Source organism: Mus caroli, unplaced genomic scaffold (genome assembly GCF_978045245.1).
Source record: "Mus caroli unplaced genomic scaffold, Mus_caroli_1 scaffold_8, whole genome shotgun sequence".
Taxonomy (NCBI): domain Eukaryota; kingdom Metazoa; phylum Chordata; class Mammalia; order Rodentia; family Muridae; genus Mus; species Mus caroli.
Genome location: NW_028227263.1, coordinates 85,935,307 through 85,949,568, shown reverse-complemented (window position 1 = coordinate 85,949,568; position 14,262 = coordinate 85,935,307). Strand labels below are relative to the sequence as shown.

The 14,262-nt window shown below is 39.5% G+C and overlaps 1 protein-coding gene across 1 annotated transcript in view; it reads right to left on the bottom strand.

The window, feature by feature from the left end:
- LOC115031487 (uncharacterized) overlaps window positions 1-14,262 on the bottom strand; it is a 173,262-nt gene that overhangs the window by 41,011 nt on the left and 117,989 nt on the right. The window contains exon 12 of the mRNA XM_085841682.1: window positions 3,953-4,057. The gene's annotated coding sequence lies outside the window, so the exon portion shown is untranslated. The remainder of the gene's footprint in view (window positions 1-3,952; window positions 4,058-14,262) is intronic.

The following is a 14,262-nucleotide window of genomic DNA, read 5'->3' as shown; positions in this document are numbered from 1 at the left end:
TTGGACAGAAGAAGCCCCAAGTGAGTGGTCTCTCTCACCGGAGCCCAGAACAAACTCACACAGCTCAGGGCAGTGCCTGAGAAGAGAAAACACATGGGGCAGAGAAGGGAGTGTAGCCCTCACATCAGACCACTGATATTTCAAAATGAACACAATTTTTTCTGTTAACAGTTAGCAAGAGACAGGATACAGGGGACAGGAGAATGAGCCTTTCTCCCACCCAGGAGGCAGGCAAAGGCTGAGTCTCCTCCGCGCGCCACAGCGGAAATGTGGGAGTGGCAAACAAACGCTGGCAGGCAGAGGAACCAATTTAACTATTTAACTACCTGATAGACTCCTGGTGTTCTCTGCACTGTTTTCCCGCATGGCTTGAGCCCTTGGAGGCAGCGGCGGCGGGGGAGTGAGCACAAAGGAGTGTGGGCACGCACCCGTGCGCAGACTCTGGGGGGAGCCAAATGAGGGACTGACGGCTGTAGTCGGCCCCTCCCTAGCTGTGGCAGGCTTCACGGCCACTCCGGGACTGGCAGGCGGGGGCTGGCAGGCCGCTGCACTCACTATCAGCATTTTACAACTCGGGGCACAGACAGCCTCTGCTTCTGCCATGTCTGCAGAACTCAGAACCTCAGCACCACTGCGGCAGCTCTGGATCTCAGAGCTCTTTTGAGCAGCCTGGGACTCACCAGCACTGAGTTTTTTTCCCTTTTTTTCCTTTTAAAACCACTGCTGACAAATTTTGTCCTGACGTCAGTCCAAGTCTACAGTCGACAAAGGGTTAACACACACACACACACACACACACACACACACACAGTCTTGTCACGTGACACAAACACAACCAGCCAAACGCCACTTTCTGACGGGGTCGGATTTCACATTGACTCCCTCTTTCTGACGGGGGCGGAACTCCACATCCACCCCCGCCCTGGCAGAAAGAACACTCTCTCTCCTTCACTCTGCCAGGCAACAGCCAGGTCTTTTTAACTGTTCTGTACCCTGGGCACTCCTTCCAGGGTCTCCCTTGGAACATCCCTTTGGGGTGAGGCCATAGACAGTCGTCCTCTCACAGCCACTGCCAGAATAAACCCACAATCTCAGAATACACAAATGCAGCAGTTCCACACCTACACACCCAGCAGATTGTCCCATTTCTAGAATAATAGCAGACACAACAAGAGTGGACACGACAAAAGCAGACACGAGACTGAGACAAAAAGAAAAAACCAAAGCACGAGGTGGGACTCGAACCCACGATCTCGCAACCAGAAGCACGAGGTGGGACTCGAACCCACGATCTCGCAACCAGAAGCACGAGGTGGGACTCGAACCCACGATCTCGCAACCAGAAGCACGAGGTGGGACTCGAACCCACGATCTCGCAACCTGAAGCACGAGGTGGGACTCGAACCCACGATCTCGCACAGAGGCACGAGGTGGGACTCGAACCCACGATCTCGCAACCTGAAGCACGAGGTGGGACTCGAACCCACGATCTCGCACCGAGGGGTCCACTAAGCGTCCTTAGTCCTCCCCTTGTCCTCCTGGGACGTCTCCCAGGGCGCACAGACGGTGGACACCTGGACACGTCTATCCTTCCACACCCTACGCTCCTACCCGGAGCGCGGTCTCACTGTGCACATTGCACACTGAGCGTCTGCCAAACCAAAACAGCGATCGCACCAGATCAGAAACTAACAGAACACAGACACCAGACCAAAGCAGAACAGTAAATCTTACTTCTGGGCGGGTCCAGGACTTCTGGGTGGACGCGCTGATTCCCGGCCAATGCACCAAATGAAAGACTCCAAAACTCCCAAAGGGAGGCACTTACTCAAGCCTCGGGTCAGCCGCGCACCCAAGAAGACACTGAGACCGGTACTTAAGATGTATAGAGTAAGATTTAATAAAGCAACAACAAGAAAGCAGACAAAACAAACAAAAAGCACATATATACCAGATATCTGGGGCCGGACCCCATGCAGCAGGTGCAGAGGAGATCCGGCAATTAGCCCAAATTTTCACAGGCTTTTATAAGAAAAGGGCAAGGGGGGGAGCAGGGCAGGGAAAATACAGTTTTTACGTCACTAAGTGATTCAACCAAGGGTTTTTCCAAAGTGCTTTTGCAACCGCGTCCCACACTTTGGCCATGTACTTGATTCATTGAAACTGAGGTTTTTACTCACACCCTTTATCTCAAAAATGTCCCTGGCACAGTCCTCAGTTGGGAGGGGTTGGACTGGGTTCGTTCCAGGAGACCCTTATCTCAGAAATGTCCCCGGAACAGTTTTCATTTGAGAGGGGGTCTGACTCTGGTGTGAGAGTTCAGAATGTACTCTGGGGTGAGAATTCTGGTGGTCAGTAATTTTCTTCTTTCACTACATTTTCATATTCCAAGCCCTAACCCTAAAATATCAGCATCCCAAGAAACGGAACCTTCCTTTCCATTCAGTCCAGCAATGTACACAAAAAATTTCATTTCATAACAGATTTAATTCATTTAGAAGCCTTCCTCTGAGGAATCTGCAGTCAAAACTATTATGAAGGCCTCCCACTTCTATTCACTGCCATTCACAATTTTAAACTTTCAGGCCTCAACAAGTACTTTCTTTTACGTGTGTGTGTGTGTGTGTGTGTGTGTACTTTCTACAAAAACAGGCAAAGGCTATTGTAATCTTTCCCAATCCCCTTGTTAGACATCACATGTGCAATGTATAATAAAGAGTTTTAAAAGTTTTATTACAACTTCTGCCTTTACTCATTTTAAACAAATTATCCATGCTTGTTTATTCAGATGCAACTCTTTTCTCTTGAAAGAGCCTCAAAGTTTGATAAATCCTCAAAATTTAGCATTATGATAGATACAGAGAAGCAAAAGAATACAAATGATGGACAGAAAAATAAGAAAAATTGCTGAGCCACAATCCTATAGTTAACTAAATATTTACTACTGCAATAAAGATGGTAACTTGGTAAATAAAGCCTTTGAACAGAACAATTTCTGTGCTAAACAAGTATTAGTAATTATATTTTATGTTAGTAACTAATGAGGCATTAATATTAAATATAAGGCAGGTATGATAATATAGATTAAATATATTAGCACCAATTAATTCTTTCACATATTAACATTTAAATAGAATTATATGAAATTGAGGCACCTAGATTATGCACAAGAACAAACCTTGAATTTTAAAAAGAAAATTACTACAGAACACACAAAGCCCACAGGATGATATCTAATAATCACAATTAAAAAATGCTTTGTAATCCTAAATTGAAATTATGTCAAAGCAATCTATTTAAAATATCTTACATACTATGACTCAGGCAAATTGGGCAGTGGCTGGAAACCTTGGTATATTGTGATTCAAAGTCAAAAACAAAACAAAAGACATTTTGGTATGTTAATGTTTTTCATTGGACTTTATGCATACTCTTTGCTTTTGCTGTCCTAAAATACTGTAGTATGCAGATATATAAGTATGAACATATAACTATGTTTCTTCCCAACAATAACAATACTGATATTATGCGAGAATTTGGATTTAAATGCAATGTAAAACATCTGAAACCTTTGATGGTAGCAAGATTATAAAGAAGGAGAATTGCAGTAATTGGGTTTAGTTCTATCAGATGGCCTTAGCATAATAAGGTGATATCAGAAAATATTCAAGATATTTTCATGTTGACAAGTCTGAACTGCTATCCTGATATAAAAACGTGTTGCATATGTGATCCTCTAACTCAGATTAAGGAACAACAGGTCTCCTGTCTCTGTCAGGCAAGAAGGATGATGTAATACACTATCCTTGCAGATGAAGCAGGACTACAAGGCTGAGTCCTAAATGATAGATCTTAAAACTGATGCAATGGCCAGAGCAATAACTACTAGCTTGCACAGCAAAGAGAAGCAGTTTCATTCAGAGAAGGAAGGTGAAGAATCATAGCAATTTACCTGGCCATGGTGACGTTTCCTTTTCCTTTTCATCTGAAGGTTTCCCGAGCAAGCCTCCTAGTAACAGCAGCTTGTTGTCAATCTTCAGCAAGAGACTGGCACAAGCTGAGAGATAAGCATCAACCAGGAACATTACTGGAATATTTTCTGTGTGAATAAATTTCTTTAGCTCTCCGACTGGCTGAGTATATATTGAAAAATAATGAAAAGGTTTTTGACCAATCAGAAGAGAGATCTTAAAAATGATAAAAGAGGCATAAGCCTGTTGTTACCAGGGAGATTTTTTCCAACAGAGCCCCTCCATATCTTCTCCCTCCTACCTTCCTATTGCATCAGCAATAATAATAAAGATAAAATAGAAGGATAAGACTGAAATATTACATAGTTATTCTTTGGTTATTGGCTCCAATTAAAAACAGAGAAAACTGTCCAATAATGCTTGAGACTTTGAGCCTGAATTTGACTAGTGATACCTATAATAAAGCATCCACTTTTTTTTGTATATGGCCTGCTGCCTATAGTCATAGGCTGCCTAGTGCACCCCAGAGCTGATAATTTATAATTTTGTTGTGACAAAATCCTGAGGAGTTACGCATATTTGGAAATTTATCACAATAGTTCATTTATTTACCCACATCACATATTACAAACAATGCACTTAAATTATCTAGAGGCATATCTGTGTCCAGTTTCATATACCTATTTCCTTCATAATATACCTTATCCTAAATTACAATAATGGTAAAGAAATATTAAAAAGTATTTATTTTAGAAAGGAAATATCTAAAATCTAGACATTATAATCCTTCCTTTGTGTGTGAATACAGATGTGATTTTTTTTTTCCAGAGCCGAACTTTGTTTATTTGAGTATTAGGTGTATATGAGGTCTTACAGAATTATTATTAAGTAAACATTATCTTAATATTCATATGTCATTTAATGTTTTAAAATACAATTACATTACTTTATGTTTACTCACAATATCTTTAACTAATAGACCATGGCAATTTAATTTGATCTCTTTTTAATACATACTCAGCTGACATATAACTATGTATATATACTAAGATGCCAAAAGATCTACTGGGCAATGAATACCCTCTGATACTAACCTTCCCTAAGAATATTACTTTCCACCTACAACCAGTTCATCAAACAAAAACAACTTCTTCAAGTTTTTCCAACCAATCTCTGATGCCTTCCTGTAACATTATCCTCAACTTTCAAGTTTAGAATTTGCACACTTGACTGAAATCTTAGAAGATACAAATGTGTTTATGCTGCTCTCCTGTGATCATGATATATGTAGCTGAAGGATATTAACAATGACGACTCACTTATACCATCCATTTCACAAGTGAACCTAACTTCTGACAGGGTCCATACCTGCATGATTCCATTCATCCCAACTTTCGTTCCTTGGAGAATCAGAAATTCTACTAACAAGTTCACATGTATACCATGTTTGTCATTTTGAATTGCACAGTTGTTTATTTTCTTAATGTTAATGGCTGAAAATCTATTATACTTTATAGTAATATATGCTCCCAAATAATAAAGAATACAATTTTCACTTATTACTAAATAATAACACATGCCAATATTAAGAATTATTATGCTTCATTTTACAACGTCCCACATCATGTTGGGGTCTTGATGTTTCAAGTACTTTCTAACACAACCAAACAGGTGGTCTGTCTCTCATTTTCTTCCATTCATTCAACATTTCTTTGGCTTAATTATTTGGTTTTTGTTCACTCTAATTCCTTCTTTTTCTTTGTTTTGCATTGTTAGTTTGTTTGTTTGCAACATAACCCATTGTGCATTCCATGAACTGATGATGACTAAGTAAGGCAGGGATCTACAAGGCCTACCTTGGTTTGTGGCCTATCTATTTTCTAGTTCTTACTCACCCAACCACTGTCAGTTAAGGATTCTGACTCATGGAGTTATTGTGCCAGAAGGAAAATCTGATGATAGTTAGTGACTTCCACCATATTTGTGACAAAGTGGTGCTAGATAATTTGCAGGTCATTCATCATTATTGATCAAAGATTTTGATTATGAATTTCATCTTATATTTCTCTTTTAGTAGCCTTCAGAGAACATTCCACATGAAAGAAACTAATATGTAGAAATTAACTTTCTATTTTTAAGCACCCATTCAACCTCTCTGATTTAAGTGAATTTTGTAAGTGATTTTTTTTTCCAATTTCCCTTTCCAAGGGAAGGGAAGGGAAGGGAAGGGAAGGGAAGGGAAGGGAAGGGAAGGGAAGGGAAGGGAAGGGAAGGGAAGGGAAGGGAAGGGAAGGGAAGGGAAGAGAAGAACTTAGAAAATATTTCTATAAATGTGATATCTCCAACAAGTTTCTCCACTCAGAGCTCAGAGATGTTTATGGAAAAGAAGGCAGAATGAATGGAAAAGCAAAAAATGTGAAGGAGAACAACAAGAAAACTAGGCTCACTAAGTCAAGTAAAGAATGTTCATATGAACATAGAGATACTGGAGTATTAACCTCAGAAGATATGAGAAGATATGAGATTGTGCTATTTCCTCTGTGTCTGTCTGTCTATCTATCTATCTATCTATCTATCTATCTATCTATCTATCTATCTATAATTATAGAAAGAGAAACAATTGTTATTTAATTATTTACACACAAAATATAACATATAGACCCCCACTAAGGACCTCTCTCTGAGTTCCTCACTTCCATACTTTCTCAGTTGCCTCTGAAAGACAGCCAAGTTCCAATCACTCTACTCTTTTGCATTAATTATTTGCAGAATTAGGCACATCTTATCCCTCTGAGGACAGATTGACAGCACTATGCTGCATATGTGACTGGTACCAACCACCGTATGCATGTTGATTAGTAGCTCTGTACCTGGGAGCTTCCAGGGGTGCTGGTTAATTGACACATTTTGTCTTCCTGTGTGGTTGCCACTTCCCTTGAGTGCCTTCATGATTCTTTAACGCATCCTTAGATCTCTGTCCAATGTATCCCTCTCAGAAGGCTACTACATTAAAGTCCTTTGTGCAACTACAATATAATATCATTAATAGTTGGAGGGATATCTATGATGTACACAGACAATTCAGTCAGTTGCTTTCAAGAACATATGTCTGTCTATAGTCATCTATTAGATTTTTTTTTTAAGTGGAATGCCTTCCAGCCCTATTGGATCTTCATCCTAACCTTTTCTGATTCTGCACCTTTATCAGTAGCTACACTCTTTAATTAGTGTTCCCAGAATTCTCTCTCTACCTAGCATTGTCCCAACTGCTATTTTCTGCCTCAGTTCAGTTTCATCTGCTGTTTTTTTTAAAGGGTGATACTTAGAATCTTTCAAAAAATGAGACCATTTGTAATCCATTTTTGTTTGTTCTTATTTTGAAAAAAGTTCTCTCTATGTAACCCTACTGTTCTGGACCTCACTACGTAGATCAGTTTGGCCTTGAACTCAGAGTGGCCTTGAACGATAAAAATTTGTATACTTAAATGAACATATATGTATCATTATATAAACTAAGGTTTTCGTATTTAGGTTTTTAAGAAGAAGCATAGCTATGCTTGCAAATATATGTATGTAGAAATACTTAAAACGAAAATAGATTGCTAATTTGAAAATGAAATAAGATGAAAAAAGAGGAATGAATGGAGAATAGAATAGTGGAAATTTTAATTATATTATAATTTCAGAAATAAAGAAATACACGGAGAATATTTGTAAAATCTGTAGTGGGATTTTTCTTAAATAAATTGACTGATATAGATATTTGGCTATAATTAATATTATGTATAATATGATATATATATATATAATGTTTGTGTGTGTCTATGTGTATGTGTTGTGTGTCAGAATATTATTTTATTTAGATATTTATTTCCAAATTTATTTCTCTTAAGATGCCATCTTGCTGCTGGCGAGGATGTGGAGAAAGAGGAATACTCCTCCATTGTTGGTGGGAATGCAAGCTTGTACAACCACTCTGGAAATCAGTCTGGCGGTTCCTCAGAAAATTGGACATAGTACTACCGGAGGATCCAGCAATACCTCTCCTGGGCATATATCCAGAAGATGTCCCAACCGGTAAAAAGGACACATGCTCCACTATGTTCATAGCAGCCCTATTTATAATAGCCAAAAGCTGGAAAGAACCCAGATGTCCCTCAACAGAGGAATGGATACAGAAATTATGGTACATTTACACAATGGAGTACTACTCAGCTATTAAAAAGAATGAATTTATGAAATTCCTAGCCAAATGGATGGACCTGGAGGGCATCATCTTGAGTGAAGTAACACAATCACAAAAGAACTCACACAATATGTATTCATTGATAAGTGGATATTAGTCCAAAACTTAGGATACCCAAAATATAAGATACAATTTACTAAACGCATGAAACTCAAGAAGAATGAAGACCAAAGTGTGGACACTGTGCCCCTTCTTAGAATTGGGAACAAAACACCCAGGGAAGGAGTTACAGAGACAAAGTTCGTAGCTGTGATGAAAGGATGGACCATTTAGAGACTGCCGTATCCAGGGATCCTTCCCATAAGCAGCTTCTAAAAGCTGACACCATTGCATACACTAGCAAGATTTTGCTGAAAGGACCCAAATATAGCTGTCTCTTGTGAGACGATGCCGGGGCCTAGCAAACACAGGAGTGGATGTTCACAGTCAGCTATTGGATGTATCACAGGGCTCCCAATGGAGAAGCTAGAGAAAGTACCCAAGGAGCTAAAGGGATCTGCAACCCTATTGTCGGAACAACATGATGTACTAACCAGAACCCCGGAGCTATTGTCTCTAGCTGCATATGTATCGAAAGATGGCCTAGTTGGCCATCATTGGAAAGAGAGGCCCATTGGACTTGCAAACTTTATATGCCCCAATATAGGGGAATGCCAGGGCCAAAAGAATGGGAATGGGTGGGTAGGGAAGTGGGGGGTGCTATGGGGGACTTTTGGGATAGCATTGGAAATGTAACTGAGGAAAATATGTAATAAAAATATTAAAAATTTAAAAAAAAGATGCCATCTTGCTTTCTTGCTTTCTTCTCTCTCTCTCTCTCCCTCTCCCTCTCCCTCTCCCTCTCCCTCTCCCTCTCCCTCTCCCTCTCCCTCTCCCTCTCCCTCTCCCTCTCCCTCTCCCTCTCCCTCCCTCTCCCCCTCCCTCTCCCCTTCCCATCCCCCTCTCCCTCTTTCTCTCTCTCTCTCTCCTTTTCTTCCCTCTCTTCTCTGTCTCTCATCTGCATGTTATCTTCCCTGACCTCATTCTGTGACATTAGTGAACCTATGTCAGAAGTGCTCCCAAGAAATCAATAAACTGCCTTTATATATCTTAATTTGATGTTAAATGGCTTATTTGTTAGCACACACACATACACACACACACAAATTTTAGTCATTATTAAAGTGATACTTATATTAGATATAAGGTATATGTACTAGACATATGTAGATATGATCTATTTATTTTGTTTCTTCCAGAGATCACTGTTAGGAATGATAGAGTGCATATGAATTAATATCTGTGTTAGCTATGAAAAATTCCTCAGTCACTCTCATTCAGATATTCTTTTCATTTCCTAGAAATCTTCAGTGTGTCTCTACAAGGTTTCCCCATCAAATATATAACTGATGGATATGGTTCTTTTTTTTTTCTGATTCTGTTTTCTATATAGATTTTGAAAAATGCACACCTTTTACTTAGCCAACCCTTGATGGGTTCTATACCACCAGCTTTTCTTACAATAAGAAATTATTATAATCTTTTAAACTGGTCTCTCCCAAAGCGTTACAGTTCTTATGACAAAGGCTCAGACTAGAGTAGTTCTCACACACCTTTATTCCCTGGATCGGACTTATATACAGTTTTGGGGATGGTTCAGAATTTAACAGTAGGTACTCCTCATTGGCTGGGACTAGGTTTGGGGAAACCTTATTTGCATGTGGGAGGGCTTGGTGCAGCTACTATAAGATTGATGCTGCATACCTCTCTGCAGGGGGACTGTGGGAGGCTATAGCTACCTGACAGAAGCCAGGTGCCCAGGAGGCTTGGCCAAACTCCTGCTAACCCATGCAAGTGGAAATTTCCACCCACCAGGGCTCCAGGTTTCCAGACCTATGCTCAATCAGGGATCAGGCTATCTGTGCACCACCACCCCACACAGAAACCCTCTGGCCTTAGCACTCTCCTCCCCTCAAACCTAGGACCATCTTCCTAAACTTTTCAAATGTACTCCTAATGAAATAAATACTCCAAATCTCTTTAATGTCTTTTGATATATATATATATATATATATATATATATATATATATATATATATATATAGTCTTCCATCAACCCACTAGATCCAGAGGATTCCTCAAAACAAAGATTCCCCAAAAGCTTTAAAGAAGCTAGCCCCATGGCGTCTAGACTTACAGAAGCTGCTTAAATTTTCCTAACCCCAGATTGTAGTGAGAATTCAGTTTTCTGTAAAGGAACAATTATGTTATGTGCATAAGTGTTTGTTTTAATTTCACTATAGAATAGAGGCTGCTTCAGATTGTCCAATGCAGTATGCTTTTTGCCTCAGGTGTGCTTTGGAAGAAGCATGATCTATGCTAGCTGCATATAATTTAATTCTTAGAACAATTGATAGGGTTTGAATGGGAGAGCCCTATGAGTTCCTTTGGCTGCTGTTCCTCTTATTCCAGTGCCTATGGCTGCAGGCTGTTTTTGCTACTGTGTTTATTGGACTTCTGCATATAGTAACAACAAAAATTGCACTTGTCTCAAGGAACCTCAACAGCAAGTGCAATATAGAGGTGTTTTCCCTTTCCCATTCCCTTATTTCTTTCTCTACTAATTAATTTTGGGTTTTGCGAGTGGGTAATTGCAAGAAGGGAACTACATGTATAAGATTCCAAGAAAATAGGCCTTTAAAAAAATCTGCCTACATCAGATGACCCTCAGGAGCCTAAACAAAGAGTGAAACAATCTGCTACACCTGGACTTGGAGAGCTTTCAGTTTTCTTAGGACATATAAGTCAGACAAAATAATAAAGTACACTGCACCCCAATGAAGTGAGGGATGTAAGAAATGCCCTACATTCAGGAAATAAACCATCTGCATGTCAGAGAGCCAGCAGATAAATCATCACCATCCACCAAATGCAACATATTTCTACTGTCACCATGAGTAGCATACTCTTCTAAAGCCCAGGCATCACACCCTGCTTTTTTTTCTCCATTTACTCTCCCAAGATTCCTTCTCCTTAAAATATTTTTCATGCAATATGCATTATTTTATAGGATTTTTGCAGCATTCCTCTGCCCTGATCTGCCTCGTTTAATGTAAAGCACTAAATTAATATTAGGCATGGAAAATATAAATAGTATATGAAATAAAAGAAAAATATCTGGGAGACTTAGCATGTACGACATTTAAACACATGGTTATTCCCTGTAGTCTCTGAATACCTTGTCACTAATATTTTCCTAAATACCTATACATACATAATCATGGACCTACAGAAATGTATAGTTAATATAATAGGAACTTTAATCCTACATAAAACACTCTAATTGATGACACATTTGACTGTTTTTTTTTAATTTTTACTATGTAATATGCAAGATGTACAAATGAGTAGAACTCTTGAATTTAGTTTTCAAAGCCATCTCACTGAGTTTCTAGGTCTATAGAGCCTAACTCCTAGGAAGATTGTATTAAAACAAACAAACAAACAAACCAAACAAACAAACAAACACAGGCGGGCACACACACACACACAGAGAGGGAGAGAGAGAGAGAGAGAGAGAGAGAGAGAGAGAGAGAGAGAGAGAGAGAGAGAGAGAGAGAGAGAGAGAGAGAGAGAGCAAATTCCAGAAACATCTTGCAATAATGAGCAATAGGACTGCAGGTATGACAAAATTGATAAAACATTATTTTGAAATTCTATGGTCATCTGGTTTGATCATTATTGGATATAAAATAATACATATGGGACACTAACTTAAATAATTGTGTTAAGTCCAGATTTACTTTCCCTGAGACTTTCCACTTCAAATCCTTAGAGCACATTGGAGTGACATTCCATCATTTAGTCACCAATGTCTGAATTAATCAGTATGACCTTTGCTACATTTTGGCTTCTCAAATTGATTTTGGGTTTGGGAGAGTCAAAATAGGAGAGTTGGATGCTGAGTACATGAGTTTGAAAATACTTTTATCAAGGTATTCTCAAGATTTTAAGCTCTGTCTATGTTTTGGAGGATGGTTTTGAGAGTTACAGAGTGGATGATAGGCACCAAGATTAGCACATTAAAAAGGAGATGTTGAGAGGCTACTGAGGCAGAAGAATTGTACCACAGTATTGAATAAACTGAGTATTGTGGTGGGAGTAGAATGAAGAAGTGATGTCAGAAAGGGGATCTTCCAAGGGTGAAAGAGGAGGATGTTATTTCCAGAGGAAGTTAGTTCAAAACAAAAAGACATGTTTACCTTATTCATGATATCTATGCCCATATAGGTGTTGGGCAACTAGATATAACAAGGATGCATTGAGCTCTCAAGTGGCCCCAGTTGGAACATAGAACACAGGAGAGAGCATATAGAACTTGGCTGTTATGGCCAGCCCTTAACAGTGACCACACAGATCTCAGATGGAAAATTGCACCAGAGTATACAGGAAGTATTGCCTAAGTGTTAGATTACAGATGATTCCATTAGGCAGCCCTTAGGTACCCAGCAAATCCTAATGTGATAATCTGCTTCCTTGATCTGGTATTCTAGGTGTGTGTGTGTGTGTGTGTGTGTGTGTGTGTGTGTGTGTCATGATAAAAGGAACCCCACCCCAGTTCTCATACAAACTCTGATAGTCATTTTTTCACCTCTTTTTGTCCTTCTCTGCAAACCACTCCCATTTATTTGCCCTAAGGTTCTTGCTCTCATTTGTCTGTCTGCCTGTCTACATGGCTTGTTACTCACCCTACTCCAATAAACCTCTGCTGCATGGCATAATCACTCAAGGAAACAACTTGAGTGGCCAGGTACCCCAGGCCACTTTATATTCCCAGACAATTTTTTTCCTGAGACTCAATAGGCTCTTCTTGTGCTTATACTATTTTTTCATATATATATATATATAAGGTACACACCAGCACACTACTTTCAACCCTCATCTACCTGAAATAAATGTGATTGCTGACACACTGATCACTCACAAACCCATTCAACAACAATTGGGAGATCTGTACTATAAGTTTGTGTAAATCTTTTCCTAATTTCTGGAAATTGATCTTCACAATGTCCACCACTCTTCTGATATGCTTACATGCAGCGTTACTCCCAGCCATAGCCATTCAAGGCAAGGTGATTGTTCCTCACCTGTCTCCAACCCATGATCATTGGAACTGCAAGTCTGCAATCTCCATAGGCCTGATGAGATAATTCCCTCTTCTTGTTCTCTTCTACCACACCATTTTGAATGTTTCTATTAATCTCATGGATCCTCTAGGTCATCCTTGTTTTTTGCCACTCATCCTCCAACTTTTCATCTGGATTAGTTGAAACTACCTAGAATTGGATTTTTTGCTTGTCTCCTCTCTACTATGAAAACCCAGGTACCAGGTATGAAAAATCTCTGCTGAAGCCAGACTATGCAACTGACTCAACTGATTGTAATTACAACCCATTGAATGTTCCTCATATAGACCTCCCTGCATCCTGGGGACTATATCTTCAGTAACATTTTTCTTCCTCTCATCCCGAAGAAAAGTGTCTTGAATAACATCTCATTGTGTCTTGAAATCCCTCTTGAGAAAACATGCATCTTCTACACCTGAAACAAACTTGAATGGCCTCAATTGTTTTTTGTTGTTGTTGTTGGTGGTGGTGGTGGTGGTTTGTTTGGTTGGTTTTTTTGCCATTCCAGTTATATTTCTAATTCTATTAGGGACATATGAATAATACAATCAGTTGGGGTAACAGAAAGATATTTCCTATCTACTATCTCATTTTTCTCAAAGCCATTACTCTTTCTGCCTGGTATCCTCCATATGCTGCTTAAATTTCTATTTATAAGCTGCAACATGTCATGGTTGAGTAGATCCAGGGACTGCAAACCATACACCTGGTCCTGATAATGCCTATTCAGAAACAAGTTGCTTATCTAACCACTCCTGAGGTATGAATGATCATTTTCTGTGAATCTGATTCCAAACTAGCTAGAATAACATTCATCCCTTATAGTCTGCCTCTCAGCCTGCCCAATTGGACCTCGTCTCTCCTTCAGTTTTCCTGAACA